Source organism: Schistocerca cancellata, chromosome 5, assembly GCF_023864275.1.
Source record: "Schistocerca cancellata isolate TAMUIC-IGC-003103 chromosome 5, iqSchCanc2.1, whole genome shotgun sequence".
NCBI lineage: Eukaryota > Metazoa > Arthropoda > Insecta > Orthoptera > Acrididae > Schistocerca > Schistocerca cancellata.
In genome coordinates this window covers 135,847,896-135,866,947 of record NC_064630.1, presented here as the reverse complement: position 1 = coordinate 135,866,947, position 19,052 = coordinate 135,847,896, and positions in this window count along the sequence as shown.

Below are 19,052 nucleotides of genomic sequence, written 5' to 3'. Positions count from 1 at the left end.
TTTCTTGGTAGAGGAGGTTTAAACACTGAATCTTTCACACAACCCCATAGATGATGATGATGATGATGGTTGGTTTGTGGGGCGCTCAACGGCGTGGTTATCAGCGCCCGTACAATTATCCAATCTTTGCTCAGCCCAATTTCGCCACTTTCCCGGATGATGATGAAATGATGAGGACAACACAAACACCCAGTCATCTCGAGGCACAACCCCATAGAAAGAAATCGCTTGGGGTTAAGTCGGGAGAGCGTGGAGGCCATGACATGAATTGCTGATCATGATCTCCATCACGACCGATCCATCGGTTTTCCAATCTCCTGTTTAAGAACTGAGGAACACCATGATGGAAGTGCGGTGGAGCACCATCCTGTTGAAAGATGAAGTCGGTGCTGTCGGTCTCCAGTTGTGGCATGAGCCAATTTTCCAGCATGTCCAGATACACGTGTTCAACCGTTTCTTCGCTCACTGCAGGCCGACCCGTTGATTTCCCCTTACAGAGGCATCCAGAGGCTTTAAACTGCGCATACAATCGCCGAATGGAGTTAGCAGTTGGTGGATCTTTGTTGAACTTCGTCCTGAAGTGTCGTTGCACTGTTATGACTGACTGATGTGAGTGCATTTCAAGCACGACATACGCTTTCTCGGCTCCTGTCGCCATTTTGTCTCACTGCGCTCTCGATCGCTCTGGTGGCAGAAACCTGAAGTGCGGCTTCAGCCGAACAAAACTTTATGAGTTTTTCTACGTATCTGTAGTGTGTCGTGACCATATGTCAATGAATGGAGCTACAGTGAATTTATGAAATCGCTTCAATCATTTGTAATAGCCCTGTAGTTCTAAGTTCTAGGGGACTGATGACCACAGATAAGTCCCATAGTGCTCAGAGCCATTTGAACCTTTTTTTGTGTCTTCAGAATACAGTGTCCTTCAGACATGCATGCACGTGACTACGTTACGTGTGGAAGTTTGGATTGGTCGTGGAGACATGCTCGGATAGTAGATGTGAATAAGGAAATCCAGGTTTCGAGTCCCGGTCCCACACAGATAGCTGACGTCAATGAACTGTTTCGGATGTTATTTCGTAACTAAACTGAAAGTGCGACAATCAAGGGAATGGTTGTCTCATTTGAAGATGTGCCTCGTATGACGTCCGAATGTTGCGGCTACATGCGGCGTATGGCGCGAATGTAGAGAAGATGTCTAGGCTGTCTGTTATACACAGTCGTGTAGAGAACATGTTATACACTTCGCCAAATAACCGACTTTGGACTTGGCATAATAATCCATGCCAGGGCCATTAGTCTTAACACATCAGAGATTGCACAAGAATTCGAGTTTCTGAAGTTGTTAGTATCTACGAGGATCTTTAGTATCGCAAAGACAGCGTTTCCGCGCAGAAGGACCACAAATGTTTGACGAAACGGTTATTTCGGAGTACCAGTGACCGCTGTAACTGATACTTCTTAGTAACAGGTTATTTCTGTCGGTTCAGTCATGTTTTGCCCGCTTAACTCTGCAGAGGGATACCGAGTGATGCGTCACATGGCCGCCGATCAGAAAGTGGGCTGTGAGGGACCCATTTCTGCCAGGGTTGAACGGCGAGAAATGCACCGCGTAAACTTGATTAAACGACGACCGACATTAGATCCAGTGCCTTCTCGTGATTCACTTTATCTGAGAATTAAAATTTAAAAGAATAAAACTGCTTGAATTACGTAGTACTAAGTCAAGCGTACTACCTAATGAAGCAGTTACAATTGAATGTGATAGATTTCTAGGTAAACCCATGAAAATAGTAAATGCTAATGCTAGCTTCAAAACAGCAGTAGGACGCATTCCACATAAGCATGGCGGAGGGACTGGGGTGTACATTAAGATTTGGCGGTGTTGGAGTCATACTTGAATATTTGATGTGGGGTGGGAAATTGGAGAGCTGTTTCTCAACACGGCATATGGAGGGAAATTCAACAGCGAATCTATGTTCTACGCTGTCTAGTCTTCCCTCATATAGAATTTTTACAGCGGTTCTACAAAACAAGATGTCATCCATCATAATAACGGAATGTTATGTTCCACGCAACGTAATTATGAATAAATACGAAACAGTATCAGTTACCCGTAATTTATTCACACCCTTATTCGACGTTATCAAGGCTTAAAAGTCAACAACAACAGAGATGACTTGCAAAGTAGAGGTATAAGAGATGCCAGACCAATATTACTGTCAAGTGTGGATGTAGGTCTGCTGCAATACATTGCCAGGAAATGTTACTCAAAATTAATCCGTTTGGAAGTTTGTGGTGTGTTCCTATGGGACTAAACTGCTGAGGTAACAGGCCCATAGGCTTACACACTACTTAGTCCAACTTAAACTAACCTACGCTAAGGACAACGCACACACCCATTCCCGCGGGAGGACTCAAAGCTCCGACGGTGGGAGTCGCGCGAACCGTGACGAGGCGCCGCAGACCGCGTGGCTACCCCGCGCTGCTCGCGTTTGATAATTATTATGGTATTACTCCCTGCTCAGATAACATGTTCAGTCTCAAAGGAAACCACGCTGCGGTTTTTTTCCGCTCTAAACATCATGGTGATCAGCGCCCTTATCCTCTGAGTGATTCATCAGTGATTTATCGGGAGGTCCGAAGGGAATTTCTCTTCCTACGGCTCTGATCTTCATAGTTGTCCTTAGTTTTCTCGAGTGAAGTCGTATCTTCTCTCTTGCAAAACTACACAAGGATCATCATCTCATTATCAACCTGGTGTCAGACTTTGTTTATAATAATAGACTAATGAATCTAACAAAATGGTTGGCTCTGAGCACTATGGGACTTAACTTCTAAGGTCATCAGTCCCCTAGAACTTTGAACTACTTAAACCTAACTAACCTAAGGACATCACAAACATCCATGCCCGAGGCAGGATTCGAACCTGCGACCGTAGCGGTCACGCGGTTCTAGACTGTAGCGCCTGAAACCGCTCGGCCACACTGGCCGGCCTGAATCACTGCGCAACAATGTAGTGATGTTTTCTGCGGTGGGAAGCTTCAGTAATCTCCGATGCGGAGTGAAAATTCATTCTGGGAGCTCCAGTGATACCTGTGTAGCAGTGTGTTGCTGCAGTGAGAGACTTTCAGCGAATCGACCACATCCGTGGGCGGCTGGGCGACGGTGGCTGGGCGTGAGACTGGTCAGTGACTCACGGCCTACTGCGCATGCTCCGCACGCACAGGAAATTCCGTCAGTCCGCCATGCTGGGCCCGCCTACGACGTCATCTGCCTCCTTTCGATCTCAACCAGCCGGTCAGTGGCCACCCGAGGCGGCTTTGTCCTCCTGTTTACAGCGGCGTCAGATCATCGACAAAGAAAATCGGTGACCACAATCTCTTCCGTAGAGATGAAATAGTCGAGAAAAGCTTTAAAAACAGTAACTAACAATTGAGTAATTAGTCCACAGTGAATAGCTGTGTGAGTTACGGTACTGATTCGCGATGTCACGTTTCCTCTTATTCCACTCACTACGCTGTTCTATAGTAACAATAACATCAACTGGTGGACACTTCGCGCTTTACATCTCTTGTTGCGATAGTGCCACACACGATGCACTTTAATGCGTGAAACATGATATAATCCATCTGATGTTGCTCTTGTGATCATCGAAACCAGTATAGGATTAAGCAAAATAATGCAATGACTGCGAGACGAAGTGTCTTTAAGTTGCGTCGGAAGGCTTTTCCTGTATCAGTCAACGCAAAAGTTGCAGGCCTCTTTCCACCCCGGAAACTTGGAGATACAGAAGCAAATTATTTTTTTTCCATTACTGCAGTAACCAATTTAAAATAAGAGCAAGAAAGTCGAATGTTTCAGTAAGAGCGAAAGAGCGAACAGCAGAAAGAAGTGTTTTGTTGAAACGGACGCGAACCACAATAAACAAAGGTAGTAATTCTTCCATTTTACGAAAATGCTGCCATGTAGTTTACAATGCTAATGTATGCATATTGGTTAGCAAAAAAAAAAAAAAAAAAAAAAAAAAAAAAAAAAAAAAAAAAATAATAATAATAATAATAATAATAATAATAATAAAAAAAAGTTCAAATGTGTGTGAAATCTCATGGGACTTGACTGCTAAGGTCATCAGTCCCTAAGCTTACACACTACTTAACCTAAATTATCCTAAGGACAAACACACACACACACCCATGCCTGAGGGAGGACTCGAACCTCCGCCGGACATTGGTTAGCATTTTTGACTATATGGAAACAAACTTGAAAGACAGAATAGAAATACGTAATTTAGTGATCTGTCTAAATGTCACATACCAGTTATTGAACTGCGCCGTAGATGTGGGTATCTTAAATAACAAAGCATTTTTTTCGTAATAGGCTGTTTACCTATCCATATTTTCAGGCTGATGTAACTAAGTGCACAGGTTTCAGCATCTACTACTAGTAAAGGAAGAAGATCGTCAATGACAAGGTCATTAAAAACGGAGCACAAGATGTGATTGGGAAAGGCTATCACACTGTGTGTCCTTTTGAAAGGAGCCATCCTCAGAACTGAATGAGTCACTTCACGGAAATAACGGACCTCCCAAATCTGTGTAACAGACGAGGGTGAAATGCAAGTCCCATACATGAAACAGTTGCCCCATCTTCCATTCAGGTCTTACTGGTACCTGGCAATGGCGAAGTTCCGTGCACACGCCTTTGTTCCTGGCTGGATAGATCTGATGCGGGGTCGGGGGACTAAACCGAATAAGGCACCTTAAAGGTGGCAGGGGTAAAATACAGGGAGCGAAAGGCTATTTACAATTTGTACAGAACGCAGATGTCAGTTATAAGAGTCGAGGGACATGAAAGGGAAGCAGTGGTTGGGAAGGGAGTGAGACAGGGTTGTAGCTTCTCCCCGATGTTATTCAATCTGTATATTGAGCAAGCACTGTAGGACACACAAGAAAAATTCGGAGTAGGTATTAAAATCCATGGAGAAGAAATAAAAACTTTGAGATTCGCCGATGTCATTGTAATTCTGTCAGAGATAGCAAAGGACTTGGAAGAGCAGTTGAACGGAATGGATAGTGTCTTGAAGGGAGGATATAAGATGAAAATCAACAAAAGCAAAACGAGGATAATGGAATGTAGTCGAATTAAGTCGGGTGATGTTGAGGGTATTAGATTAGGAAATGAGACACTTGAAGTACTAAAGGAGTTTTGCTATTTGGGGAGCAAAATAACTGATGATGGTCGAAATAGAGAGGATATAAAATGTAGACTGGCAATGGCAAGGAAAGCGTTTCTGAAGAAGAGAAATTTGTTAACATCGAGTATAGGTTTAAGTGTCAGGAATTCGTTTCTGAAAGTATTTGTATGGAGTGTAGCCATGTATGGAAGTGAAACATGGACGATAAATAGTTTGGACAAGAAGAGAATAGAAGCTTTCGAAATGTGGTGCTATAGAATAATGCTGAAGATTAGATAGGTAGATCACGTAACTAATGAGGAAGTATTGAATAGGATTGGGGAGAAGAGAAGTTTGTGGCACAACTTGACCTGAAGAAGAGATCGGTTGGTAGGACATGTTCCGAGGCATCAAGGGATCACCAATTTAGTATTGGAGGGCAGCGTGGAGGGTAAAAATCGTAGAGGGAGACCAACAGATGAATACACTAAGCAGATTCAGAAGGATGTAGGTTGCAGTAGATACTGGGAGATGAAGAAGCTTGCACAGGATAGAGTAGCATGAAGAGCTGCATCAAACCAGACTCAGGTCTGAAGACCACAACAACAACAACAACAACTGTTAAAAATAACTTTCATGTAAAAGACTGCTTACTTATGGTGGGCCTGCTAATCTCTATAGGGCACTCACTAAAATCTACACCTTCAGTCATAAATTCACTAATATCTACACCTTCAGTCGTAACACACACCCCCTAGTATTACATGGTTGAGAGTCCGTAGAGCCTATGCCTCATCTCCATAACGAATCAGTTTACTTTCCCTCGCAATATACAAGCCGTAGCACTACATATCTATGAGTACCTAGCGCCTATGGCTCTCGCATGGCTTCTACTTCAGCTACTTGTTCAGAAATTGTATGTGTGGACGATGAGTATGTATTGTGAAGTTTTCCGTGCAAAAATACTGTCCTCTGCGCAAATGATATTTGCCGTACAAAATCCGCAAAGAGCTGCCGTGTCAGTATAATCGGCACAAGTACGGATGTTCAGCTTTGTTCTGAATCATCTGCACTCCGGAAAACAAATGGCGTGTGGCGGAGGATAATCTGCGTACCACTGTCACTCCCTATTCTAGCCGCAAGGTGCAAGGGAAAACGTCTGTTAGTATAGCACACATGTGAGATCAAATCTCTCTAATGTCAACTTTATAATCTTTCCGCTAGATATACAACAAATTCTTGATTGCTCTAATTGCGCAAGTTCTCAAAATTTCCGCAGCAAACTACACAGCGAAAGACGACTCCTTTCCTGTAGAGTCTGCCACTCGAGATGGATTAGCATGTCTGACATTTTCGTCTTTGATAAACGATACTACGACGAAAGCCACTCCTCTTATTTGGATCTGTGTTTCCTCTATCAACGTTATCCAGTAAGATTCCCAGCATGATGAGCAACATTCCAGTACCGGTCAAATGAGTGTTTTGTTAGCTACATAATTTCTTAAAGTTCTTAGGGAATTTTCAAGTGACTGTCAGTTTGGCATCTGACTGTCATACGATTACTTTTAAATGGCCATTCAATTTAATATTCTTAACATTTGTACAGGTACTTCCAGGTAGTTAATGGGTGTCACTGCTTTAAGTGATTGTTCGGCAATCGCATAGTAATACAGTAACGGATATTGTACGCTATTTATGCACGATACATTACATTTCTTTATGTTAAAGATCAACTATCAATCCGTGCACCACGCGTCAATCCCCTGCAGTTCATCTTCGGTTTCTCTATAATTTTCTAACTTTGGGTCATCTCCATATACGAGGTGCGACAATAATATAATGAGACTGATTTTCTTTGCAAGATGTCGCAACCCTGCAGACTTGCATAGGCGCAATATCTTTGACCTTGGTTTATAAGATGCTTCTAGTCCAAGCAGCACATCGATGCAACTGCTCAGTCGTGAGTTGTGCTGTAATAAGTCAACACGTGTTTATGTCTCTCGTTACGGAAATGGAACCACGTAATATTGCGCAACGGTATGCCATTTCTTTTTGCGTTAAATTGGGTGCAAACGCGACGACAACTTACGGTAAGCTTCAGAAGGCTTTTGGAAGGAGGTTTTGTCAACAGCTCAAGTTTTTCATTGGTAAATAAGTGTCGTGTGACTAGGGCCTCCCGTCGGGTAGACCGTTCGCCGGGTGCAAGTCTTTCGATTTGACGCCACTTCGGCGACTTGCGTGTCGATGGGGATGAAATGATGATGATTAGGACAACACAACACCCAGTGAGCGGAGAAAGTCTTCGACCCAGCCGGGAATCGAACCCGGGCCGTGAGGATTGACGTTCTGTCGTGCTGACCACTCAGCTATCGGGGGAAGACTTTTTCGTTGGTATAAAATGTTTAGTGAAGGTAGAACGAATGTTGAAGATGAAGACTACAGTGGACGACCATCAACCTCACGGACGGATGTCAACTTGGCCAGGGTGCGTGAACTCGTAAGATCTGATCGAAGATTATCCGTGAAAATGATTGCAGAAGAACTGAACATCAATCGAGAAACGGTTCGTCTAATAGTAACTGTAGATCTTGGTATGAGAAAGATTTGTGCAAAAATAGTCCCCAAAAATCTCACACCACAACAACGAGGAACATGGGAAAATGTGGCAGCAGATCTGTTACAGCAAACGGAAATCAATCCAGAATTGTTGAGCCGTCTTGTCACTCGTGATGAAAGTTGGTTTTTTCAGTACGATCCAGAGACAAAAAGCCAAAATTCGCAATGATGCTCAAAGGGATCCCTAGAACAAAAAAAGCTCGCATGTCAAAGTCAAAACTGAAATGCATGCTTGTGTGCTTCTTTGATTCCAAGAGTGGGTTCGTAAAGAGTGGGTGCCTCCTGGACAAACAGTTAACCGATATTACTACAAAGAAATTTTTGAAAGACTTCGTAAAAGACTTCTTCATGTCTGTGCCAACACTGCTGATAATTGGATTCTGTATCACGATAGAGCGCCATCCCATACTGCTCTGTCAGTACAGCAATTTTTAACCTAAAAACAAATTTCAGTACTACCACAGCCACCTTATTCACTAGATATCGGCCGGCCGGGGTGGCCGAGAGGTTCTGGGCGCTACAAAAAATGGCCCTGAGCACTATGGGACTTAACTTCTGAGGTCATCAGTCCCCTAGAACTTAGAACTACTTAAACCTAACTAACCTAAGGACATCACACACATCCATGCCCGAGGCAGGATTCGAACCCGCGACCGGAGCGGGCACGCGGTTCCAGCACTGAAGCGCCTAGAACCGCACGGCCACACCGGCCGGCTAGGCGCTACAGGATGGAACCGAGCAACCGCTACGGTCGCAGGTTCGAACCCTGCCTCGGGCATGGATGGTATGACGTCCTTAGGTTAGTTAGGTTTAAGTAGTGCTAAGTTCTAGGGGCTGATGACCTCAGAAGTTATGTCCCAGTGCTCAGAGCCATTTGAACCATCACCGGATATCGCTCCGTGCGACTTTCTTCTATTTCCAAGAGTCAAAGTGGCAGGCAAGGGACACCATTTGCAAAGAACACAAAGATGTCCAAAAAGCTGCGACGAGAGTCTTGGAGGAAATTACTGAAGATGAGTTGCAGAAACGTTACCATCAATGGCAGAAGCGCTGGAAAAAGTGTGTGCAATCAGAAGGGAACTACTTTGAAGGAGACAACACTAAACTTGTCTAAAACGGTAAGCAACCTTTTTTTTACATCAATCTCATTACTTTATTGTCGCACCTCGTAGAACACCATCAACCGCAAATAATCTCATGGACGTTCCACTATTATCCACATTTCTATACATTTTATTCTGAACATTCCTTCGCTGTATGATTTAACTTACTGTGACGTCTGAAGATTTCTCTCCATAAGTTATGACGTAGAGTGCTGTTTGTTAGGAACTATTCAGTCCAATTACAAAGCAAATCTGACTGCCCGTACGCTCGTATTTTGTTCATGAAGCGACAATGAGGAAATGTAATGAATGCCTCCAAGAATCTAAGGAACACCGCATCAGCCCAGGCAGCGATATCTGGATGAAAGGAGCGAAATGGGTTTCACACGATGCTTGTTTGAGGAATCCACGTTGATTCCTACAATCTCCCGAAAGATTATACGTAACACTCGAGCACAAAACGTACCCCAGGACTGCAACAGACAAAAGTCACCGATGTAGACCTACAAGTAAGTGTATGTGTTCGACGACTCTTCTTGAGAACAGGATATGTGAATTATTCCCATCTCTGGTATAGCCAAAAAATACTTCAAACTGCAGTCTCTTTCGATTCAGACATCAGAACAGACCTACTGTCTACTGGAAATTGATCAAAATCATAACTGAGTATTTACGTATGCTTCCGAGAAACGTCGCATGTTTATTACGTCATTCGGCGATCGCATGTTGTCCTGCTGGCTGGGAATGACTGGCCGCACGGTGCCTGCCGTGTGATGTTCGCCGCCTTTCCTGGAAGGAGGGCCGCGCGCGACGTTGTTTACGAGCTGCCCCGCTGGCGACGGCAGGTGGCTGCGGGGGCGGATGTTTGGTCTGCCGGCCACCTGTTGCTCCCTGCCGGCCCTTGTAAACAACCAGACCTGACACCTCTAGGGATAGAGATAAGTTCCAAAGGCGCGAGGCAGCGGGCTGACTGCGGAAGGACATCGCGTGACACGCCACTCACAACTTGCGGCAGGTATCTGATCGACAACATGCTCTCATCGTCAGACGGTCCACTCACCTCATGAGACTTGTTTTGTAGCTTAGATTTTACATTGTTACTGCAAAGAAATCTCCAAAAATTCTCCAAAATAATCTTAAAAATTCTTCTTTTTAAATAAATGAAAATTATTCTATTAGGCAACAGAACCGGTTTCACTCATGATATGAGCATCTTCAGGTGATAATCTGTACTGAATACAAAACGTGTTTTTGTAAAATGGTATTAATAAATAGTGTATAATAGGAAAAGGAACAGGTTTTGTACAACTTTCCACTTCATAAGGCTAGAGAGAATGTACGATGTCTCAACGTTTAAGTTTACTCGCATAACGTCTTAAGCCGGCCGCGGTGGTCTAGCGGTTCTGGCGCTGCAGTCCGGAACCGCGGGACTGCTACGGTCGCAGGTTCGAATCCTGCCTTGGGCATGGGTGTGTGTGATGTCCTTAGGTTAGTTAGGTTTAAGTAGTTCTAAGTTCTAGGGGACTTATGACCTAAGATGTTGAGTCCCATAGTGCTCAGAGCCATTTTTTTGAACCATAACGTCTTAAAAGGTTGATCATCAATGGCTATACTAGGAATTTATACACCGTTGAACGTTGGGAGTGTCAAAACTCACGCTTCAATAAAATATCCAGGGAATAGGAATATTGAGATCAAATCACTGCAATTTAGAACATGTAGTGCAGACACGCTGGTAATGGGCATTCACGCTCCAATAAAATACCCAGGGAACAAAAACAGAACACTCCAAATTAAAAGAGACAAGGCAGGGCAGTAATGCACACCGTGTAGTGAAAGATGTCACTCACCTATGGCTGTGTTATAATAGACTCAAGGTCTAAGAAGTTGACTCCTGCGAAATTTAAAACTTTCCCGGCGTAAAGATTGTCCTACAAAATTTGGGAAGAACTGCCGCATGTCTGTAACTTGCTAGTAAGATATGCTGGTGCGAAGTCTTCTGGCCATCTTCAGGTGAATACTGATGACCATTACACCGATCTTCCCTATTTAATTCTGCACAAACCAAAAAATGGTTCAAATGGCTCTGAGCACTATGGGACTCAACTGCTGAGGTCATAAGTCCCCTAGAACTTAGAACTAACCTAAGGACATCACACACATCCATGCCCGAGGCAGGATTCGAACCTGCGACCGTAGCGGTCGCGCGGTTCCAGACTGTAGCGCCTAGAACCGCTCGGCCACACCGGCCGGCTGCACAAACCATGGGCGATCCAAACACCTTGATCCACCGAGTCCATACCATCTCGATGCCGACAGCCTGCAAACGGAACTAGAACACCTGAAAACTGTGTTCCTGAACAACGGATACTCGTCTCAACAAATACAAAGTGCGCTACAGACGTAGAAACGACAGAACAAGGAAGATGATGAGGCCTTCAAAACTACTGCTTGACTGCCATATATTGCAAATATTTCGGCTAAAATACGCAGAATATTAAAAAGACATAAAGTAATCTTTCGAAGTTCTTCAAAATATCTGTTAAGGACGACTTAGAGTTGCGCAAAGCAGGTGTTTTCAGGATTTCGTGTGAATGCGGCAAATCTTACAGAGGGCAAGTGACGCGCACTGTGCAGCGTTAGCGGCACATTCGCCTTCTCTGAGAAAATAAGTCCGCTGTCGCTGAACATTGCAATTCTAATCGTCATTCGATGAGATATAATGAAACAACAACTGTGGCCGATACTTTTGGAGCTCAGTCATCAATGAATCAGTGGAAATATAACTGTGCGAATCCCTTATAAATCGAGACGGCGTGTTTCCAGCTAAAATTCTGCATGGACCCGATAATATGAAAACTTCGTGCTCTGCGTAATCGGCGTCGTCCTGCGATCTCACCGTGCGAAGGCAATCCTTTAGATATTGAAGAGGCGAACGTTCACCTCGAAGAGCACAGACTTGCAGCACAAGCAACGCATGCTCAGTGCCAAGGAACCACATTATGTCTCGGCGGGATCTAAATAAGGGATTTTCGTGTATTGCTCGTCAGTATTCCCTGAAGATGGTCAGAAGACTGCGCCCCTATTTCATACCAGCAAGTTACAGACATCCGCCAATTCCCCCGAAATTTTATAGAAAAATCTAACTCCTTATTAGACGCAGTGTTGGCATGCACAAAATTTCCGATGGTTGGGTAAAACTGTAGTTCATGTAGATCACCTATAGACAAAAACAAACCGTTAATTTTTTTTATTTTTAACCTTCTGTAGTCGAGCATAAATGGGAAAAAAAGGGCAAGCGGACACACATTACCCGGGAAGAATTTGTAAGAAAATCTCTTTGGAAATTTACCAATAAAACTGTGCTAAGGCAGTGTTGAAGGAACTGCAAGAAGTTAAAACACTAAAACGTATACAGCACATATGCGGGGGTCATAGAATAAAATAGAATAAAAACACATTGGACTGCGATTTCTTGTTGTACATTAAAATCGTCGACTTCCGTCAGTGGTCATCCCATGTCACACGGCACCAGGCCACGTCGCTCTGATGTGCTGTGGGCTCCAACAGTGTCGTGTCCACGCCTCTCTAGGTGTATGGGAGCAGTTGTCAGTTTTGCTGGTTACATGGAGGACTCATGGTGGCACTGTCAACATGGATGGCATTTGTTGTCGACGTCTTATCAAGGTCGTACGCTGCACAATTTTATAAGTATCGATAGTCCTCCGTTAGCGTCGCGTTTGTTTCTTCAGCTCGCCTTCTGCGGCGGTTGACGCGCAAATCCGCACGGTTTTCGAATTCCGCGATATGGAGTAATGGAAGCCTGGCTCGCTCATACGAGGTGCATTCAAGTTCTAAGGCCTCTGATTTTTTTTCTAATTAACTACTCACCCGAAATCGATGAAACTGGCGTTACTTCTCGACGTAATCGCCCTGCAGACGTACACATTTTTCACAACGCTGACGCCATAATTCCATGGCAGCGGCGAAGGCTTCTTTAGCAGTCTGTTTTGACCACTGGAAAATCGCTGCGGCAATAGCAGCACGGCTGGTGAATGTGCGGCCACGGAGAGTGTCTTTCATTGTTGGAAAAAGCCAAAAGTCACTAGGAGCCAGGTCAGGTGAGTAGGGAGCATGAGGAATCACTTCAAAGTTGTTATCACGAAGAAACTGTTGCGTAACGTTAGCTCGATGTGCGGGTGCGTTGTCTTGGTGAAACAGCACACGCGCAGCCCTTCCCGGACGTTTTTGTTGCAGTGCAGGAAGGAATTTGTTCTTCAAAACATTTTCGTAGGATGCACCTGTTACCGTAGTGCCCTTTGGAACGCAATGGGTAAGGATTACGCCATCGCTGTCCCAGAACATGGACACCATCATTTTTTCAGCACTGGCGGTTACCCGAAATTTTTTTGGTGGCGGTGAATCTGTGTGCATCCATTGAGCTGACTGGCGCTTTGTTTCTGGATTGAAAAATGGCATCCACGTCTCATCCATTGTCAGAACCGACGAAAAGAAAGTCCCATTCATGCTGTCATTGCGCGTCAACATTGCTTGGCAACATGCCACACGGGCAGCCATGTGGTCGTCCGTCAGCATTCGTGGCACCCACCTGGATGACACTTTTCGCATTTTCAGGTCGTCATGCAGGATTGTGTGCACAGAACCCACAGAAATGCCAACTCTGGAGGCGATCTGTTCAACAGTCATTCGGCGATCCCCCAAAACAATTCTCTCTACTTTCTCGATCATGTCGTCAGACCGGCTTGTGCGGGCCCGAGGTTGTTTCGGTTTGTTGTCACACGATGTTCTGCCTTCATTAGACTGTCGCACCCACGAACGCACTTTCGACACATCCATAACTCCATCACCACATGTCTCCTTCAACTGTCGATGAATTTCAATTGGTTTCACACCACGCAAATTCAGAAAACGAATGACTGCACACTTTTCAAGTAAGGTAAACGTCGGAATTTTAAGTATTTAAAACAGTTCTCATTCTCGCCGCTGGCGGTAAAATTCCATCTGCCGTACGGTGCAGCCATATCTGGGACGTATTGACAATGAACGCGGCCTCATTTTATAATAATGCGCATGTTTCTATCTCTTTCCAGTCCGGAGAAAAAAAATCTGAGGCCTTAGAACTTGAATGCACCTCGTAGAGGCAACGAGTGGGCACTGAAGTTAAAAGTCGTAACTGAGTGAGTAAAATGGCAATTATTTAGTGGTGCGTGTTCGTGTGTGCAGGCGACACATTCGGTACACAATTTAAGCCAACTCGTGCGCGCTGTAAGCTTATGGTCATATGCACCTACCGTGCCGCTCTAACAGAACCACGGAGATCGTAATAACGCTCGTTAAACAGCAATCAGGAGACTTGAGTGGTTTGAGTGTGAAAGTTATTCAGATTTATGTATGACAGTAGCATGTGAACCGTGGAGCCCTGCAAATGAACAGGTTTCAGAACAGAGTTGGTAGTACCAGAACTGCGTTACCGTAATCGGTATAACAGCAGCATTTCCCTCCGTATGGAACTTATATATTACGCTGAAGCATTTCGACATCTTTACGAATGACAGTACCACGGAAGAACAAGCTTCCGGTAGATAATTTACACCTTGTTCGTAAAACAAACTTTACTGTACCCTCCCAAAGTGCAATACATAGTAATATTATTATTAAAATTATTTAGCAGCAGTGGTCACTAGTGATGGAATTTCGTCATGATCCTCAAACTTGCCAAATCGTTGACTGCTTTCATCTTTTCGTGTTTCTTGAGCGTTTTACGAAGTGGTTTTTCGATTACTCACACAGCGTCCTGTACCTGTGCCTGAAGATGGAATCTTCTGTTTTCGGAATCGGCTGCAACATAACCTGAACATGGGAATAAAGCGGTAATTGCTCAACGTGAAATATTTGGCATAGTCAACAGTAACATTTCAGTTCTGCCTTTTTCTCCTTTGTGGCTCTATGTTGAAGGAAATTTCCGTGTTTTCAAAGTTCGTAAGCTACCACAAACACCGGACCACATCCTAGTACACTGTAAGTAGAGCTCGTGCTATGACGTTCTTTGCACAACCCAGTTTTAAATGGTAAGGAAGCGAAGCCAGTGAAATCGTTCTTCAAATGGTTCAAATGGCTCTGAGCACTAAGGGACTTAACATCTGAGGTCATCAGTGCCCTATAACTTAGAACTACTTAAACCTATCTAACCTAAGGACATCACACACATCCATTCCCTAGGCAGGATTCGAACCTGCGACCGTAGCGGTCGCGCGGTTCCAGCCTGAAGCGCCCAGAATCGCTCGGCCACACCGGCCGGCAAATCGTTCTTCGGTCACTGAACTTTGATTCTTTTTTTGTGTCTTTGGTATTTATTCTGTTGAAATTTATTCAAAAAAGGTATCTTTAGACATACAAGTTGCTGCCGTTAAAGAAGAAATACCAGAGGGAGTCGCGAAAGAGATTGAAGTGATGTCGGATGTTATTTGGGATTCTTCCTAAAGAAACACGCGTTAATGCTTGTTACAAATAACGGAGAAGCAGTAACACAACTTTGAATCGTAGAAACCAACCAAATATTTCTGCAGGAAAACATGATGTCAACAAAACAAAAGAGCGTTCGCATCTAGAGCAGATAACCTTCAACGGTTCTAGGGTGCATTCTAAGCTACGGAAAGATTTTTCGAAATAAAAGGAACAAATTAATTTAGTTCATGCAGGTGTATAACTATCCCATCTGCAAATAATGTTGATCATTATTAGATGAGGAAAATGTTGCAAGTTTGCCGACAGTAAAATTCGAGAACATGTATCTGTCAGTTAACTGGCCGGCAGAAGCCGGAGACAGAAAACGAAGCGAGGACGGATATACCATGCTACCACCAGTGGTGCGTGCAGTGGAAAAAGAAGAACACGGCAGAGCAGAAGGGTCCGGAAAAGTAAACGCGACAGAAAGCAGTTCAGCTGCACACGGGAACCATACATCTGTCGCGGCTGCAGCTGCCTCCTAAACTTCTCCCCAACACATTTTTTGTTAATAAGAACCGTAAACTGTAACCAGACGACCGTTCGGATACCCAGAACGACTGATGTATTATACATTTTGTACACAACCCACGCGTCTTGTAGTCGTCAGGTCACTTGCAACAGTATAAACAGGAGCAAGAGCCAGGAATGATTCTTAATTTAACAGAGGTAGCTGTTTAACACTGAGACAACTAGGACGTGTACATCAAAAGCCGCGTCTTTCAGACTACTACACTTTACAACTGAGCAAACACACACACACACACACACACAAACACGGGCGCGCGCGCGCACAACTAATATCATCTTCACTGACATTCGTAAATCTTAACTTTATACAAGAATAGAAATTCAAAGGAATAGTATAAAAAAACACTTAAATGCTCAATGGAAGACATTTTTAGGTAGGCCATCAGGTGCCATATGAAACATATACCAGCTGACGGCATATATGAAGATACCGTTTACCACAAACACTAGGTTTAACATGCTTCTAAAAAACTAAACAAAGTTCTTGGCAGAATTTGAGTGTAAATCAGTAGCGGATGAGTTATCGTAGGAAAAACTTAAATAACATGTTTCCTTTCCGATGAACTTCTGGGTGTTTAATAGAGTCACATGTGATAAAACTTCATCAGAGTAACCAGCCGAAACGTTTGTGGTTTTATCAGACGTTACGTCTGGTCATCCTGATTACGGATGCCTGCAGCAACATGTGAAACGTCAGGAGGAGGTTAAACAGTCATTTCCGAAGAAAATTTAATGCTGAATCTCACTATCCACACCCATGCGCCATTAAAAAAAGTCATTTTTTAAAGGGATCGAGGCGCGAGCCACTTACGGCCGACCAAACCGCGACATCGAAACAAAAAGAACAAAATTTTGAAACGAGGGGAGAAGCTGAGAGAATCCATGTTGCTCATAACTCACTCGTTTATTTAAGGAAAAACTAATCTGTACACTAAACGTAATGGGCTCGTTTGATTGCTAACTTTCCTGGATGACTTTTTAGTCACGTTACCCATCCCACAGGAACTATGATTTTTTTTCGCAATAAATACGATAGAAATCACTCTTTTTGATTAGTCGAAAAAATGGATGTTTTATATCTAATGTATTGTCAGCTTCGGTCTCAAAACTGCTGATCTAAAACCGATACATCGATGCATCAGAACATTTTACCGCCCGCGCGGATTAGTGTCGAGGTCCGGTGAGCCGGCCAGTCTGTGGATGGTTTTTAAGGCGGTTTTCCATCTGCCTCGTCGAATGCCGGCTGGTTCCGCTTATTCCTCCTCAATTACGCAATGTCGGCGATTGCTGCGCGAACACTTTCGCCACGTACTCTACAACACAAACATTGGGGTTACATTCGTCTGGTGTGAGACGTTCCCGGGGGGTTCCACTGGGGGCCGAACCGCACAATAACCCTGGGTTCGGTGTGGGGCGGTGGTGGGGTGAGTGGACTTGTAAGTAGGCTGTTTAGGTTTTTATGTTGGTAACGCCACGTAGCGCTCTGTATGAAAATCACTGACTGTCCTGTGGGCAGTCTGTGGCTGGTTGCCACTGTTGGAATATTCGCTATTGTAGTGTTGGGCAGCTGGATGTGAACAGCGCGTACCGTTGGGCAGTTGGAGGTGAGCCGCCAGCAGCGGTGGATGTGGAGAGAGAGATGCCAGAGTTTTGAGCGGACGATCTGGACGTGTGTCCGTCAGAAAAAGGAAATTTGTTTAACTGGATGTCACAAAATTGACTTTTGAAAGCTTTTAAGGTAAATACATAGCTTGTTCTCTATCAAAATCTTTCATTTGCTAACTATGCCTATCAGTAGTTGATGCCTTCAGTAGTTAGAATCTTTTATTTACCTGGCAGTATTGGCGCCCGCTGTATTGCAGTAGTTCGAGTAACGAAGATTCTTGTGAGGTAAGTGATTCATGAAAGGTATAGGTTATTGTTAGTCAGGGGCATTCGTTTTTAGGGATTATTGAAGGTCAGATTCCTATGCGCTAGAAAAAATATTGTGTGTCAGTTTAGTGATGATCAGATGTCTGAGTACGTTGAGCTTTAACGGTTCAAATGGCTCTGAGCACTATGGGACTCAACATCTTAGGTCATAAGTCCCCTAGAACTTAGAACTACTTAAACCTAACCAACCTAAGGACATCACACACATCCATGCCCGAGGCAGGATTCGAACCTGCGACCGTAGCAGTCCCACGGTTCCGGACTGCAGCGCCAGAACCGCACGGCCACCGCGGCCGGCGTTGAGCTTTACTCAGCTGTCTTTGTTTCAAATAACGTAGAAATTTACCAGCACAGTAATTTATAATTTTTCTAAGGGGACGTTTCAGACTGCTGTAGCCTGTTGTGGGGTTGTGAACCACTGAGGGCTACCGTGGGGAAGAAGCCTCTCCTTCGTTTCTAGGTCCCCAGTTCAATACAATACAATACAGAAATGGTTCAAATGGCTCTGAGCACTATGCAACTTAACTTCTGAGGTCATCAGTCGCCTAGAACCTAGAAATAATTAAACCTAACTAACCTAAGGACATCACACACATCCATGTCCAAGGCAGGATTCGAACCTGCGACCATAGCGGTCACGCGGTTCCAGACTGAAGCGCCTAGAACCGCACGACCACACCGACTGGCACAATACAATACAACACAGGGTAACTGCATCACATCGGAGCGAGCCGTATCAGCTGCGGGATGGTTGCAACCGAAGTGCAGCTACTCATAGAGGTCCAGTGTGGGCTACAATTATCGTTTGGCAACGGAGATTGGTACATATGATAAAGCGTTAATGCGGAACCGATTTACTACGGAAAAAAATTATTTCCAATATTGGCCACCAGGTGCAAATCTGGCGTTGTGCACCATCTGTTCGACGTCTCCGGTGCTCGTATTGAGAATATAGTGTAAGCGGCGGCTAGTAATAACATCGTTATGCCTTTTTCACTTGTTTGATCGGGGGGAGGAGATTAGTGTTTAACGTCCCGTCAACAACGAGGTCATTAGAGACGGAGCGCAAGTTCGGGTGAGGGAAGGACGGGGAAGGAAATCGGCCGTGCCCTTTCAAAGGAACCATCCCGGCATTTGCCTGAAGCGACTTAGGGAAATCACGGAAAACC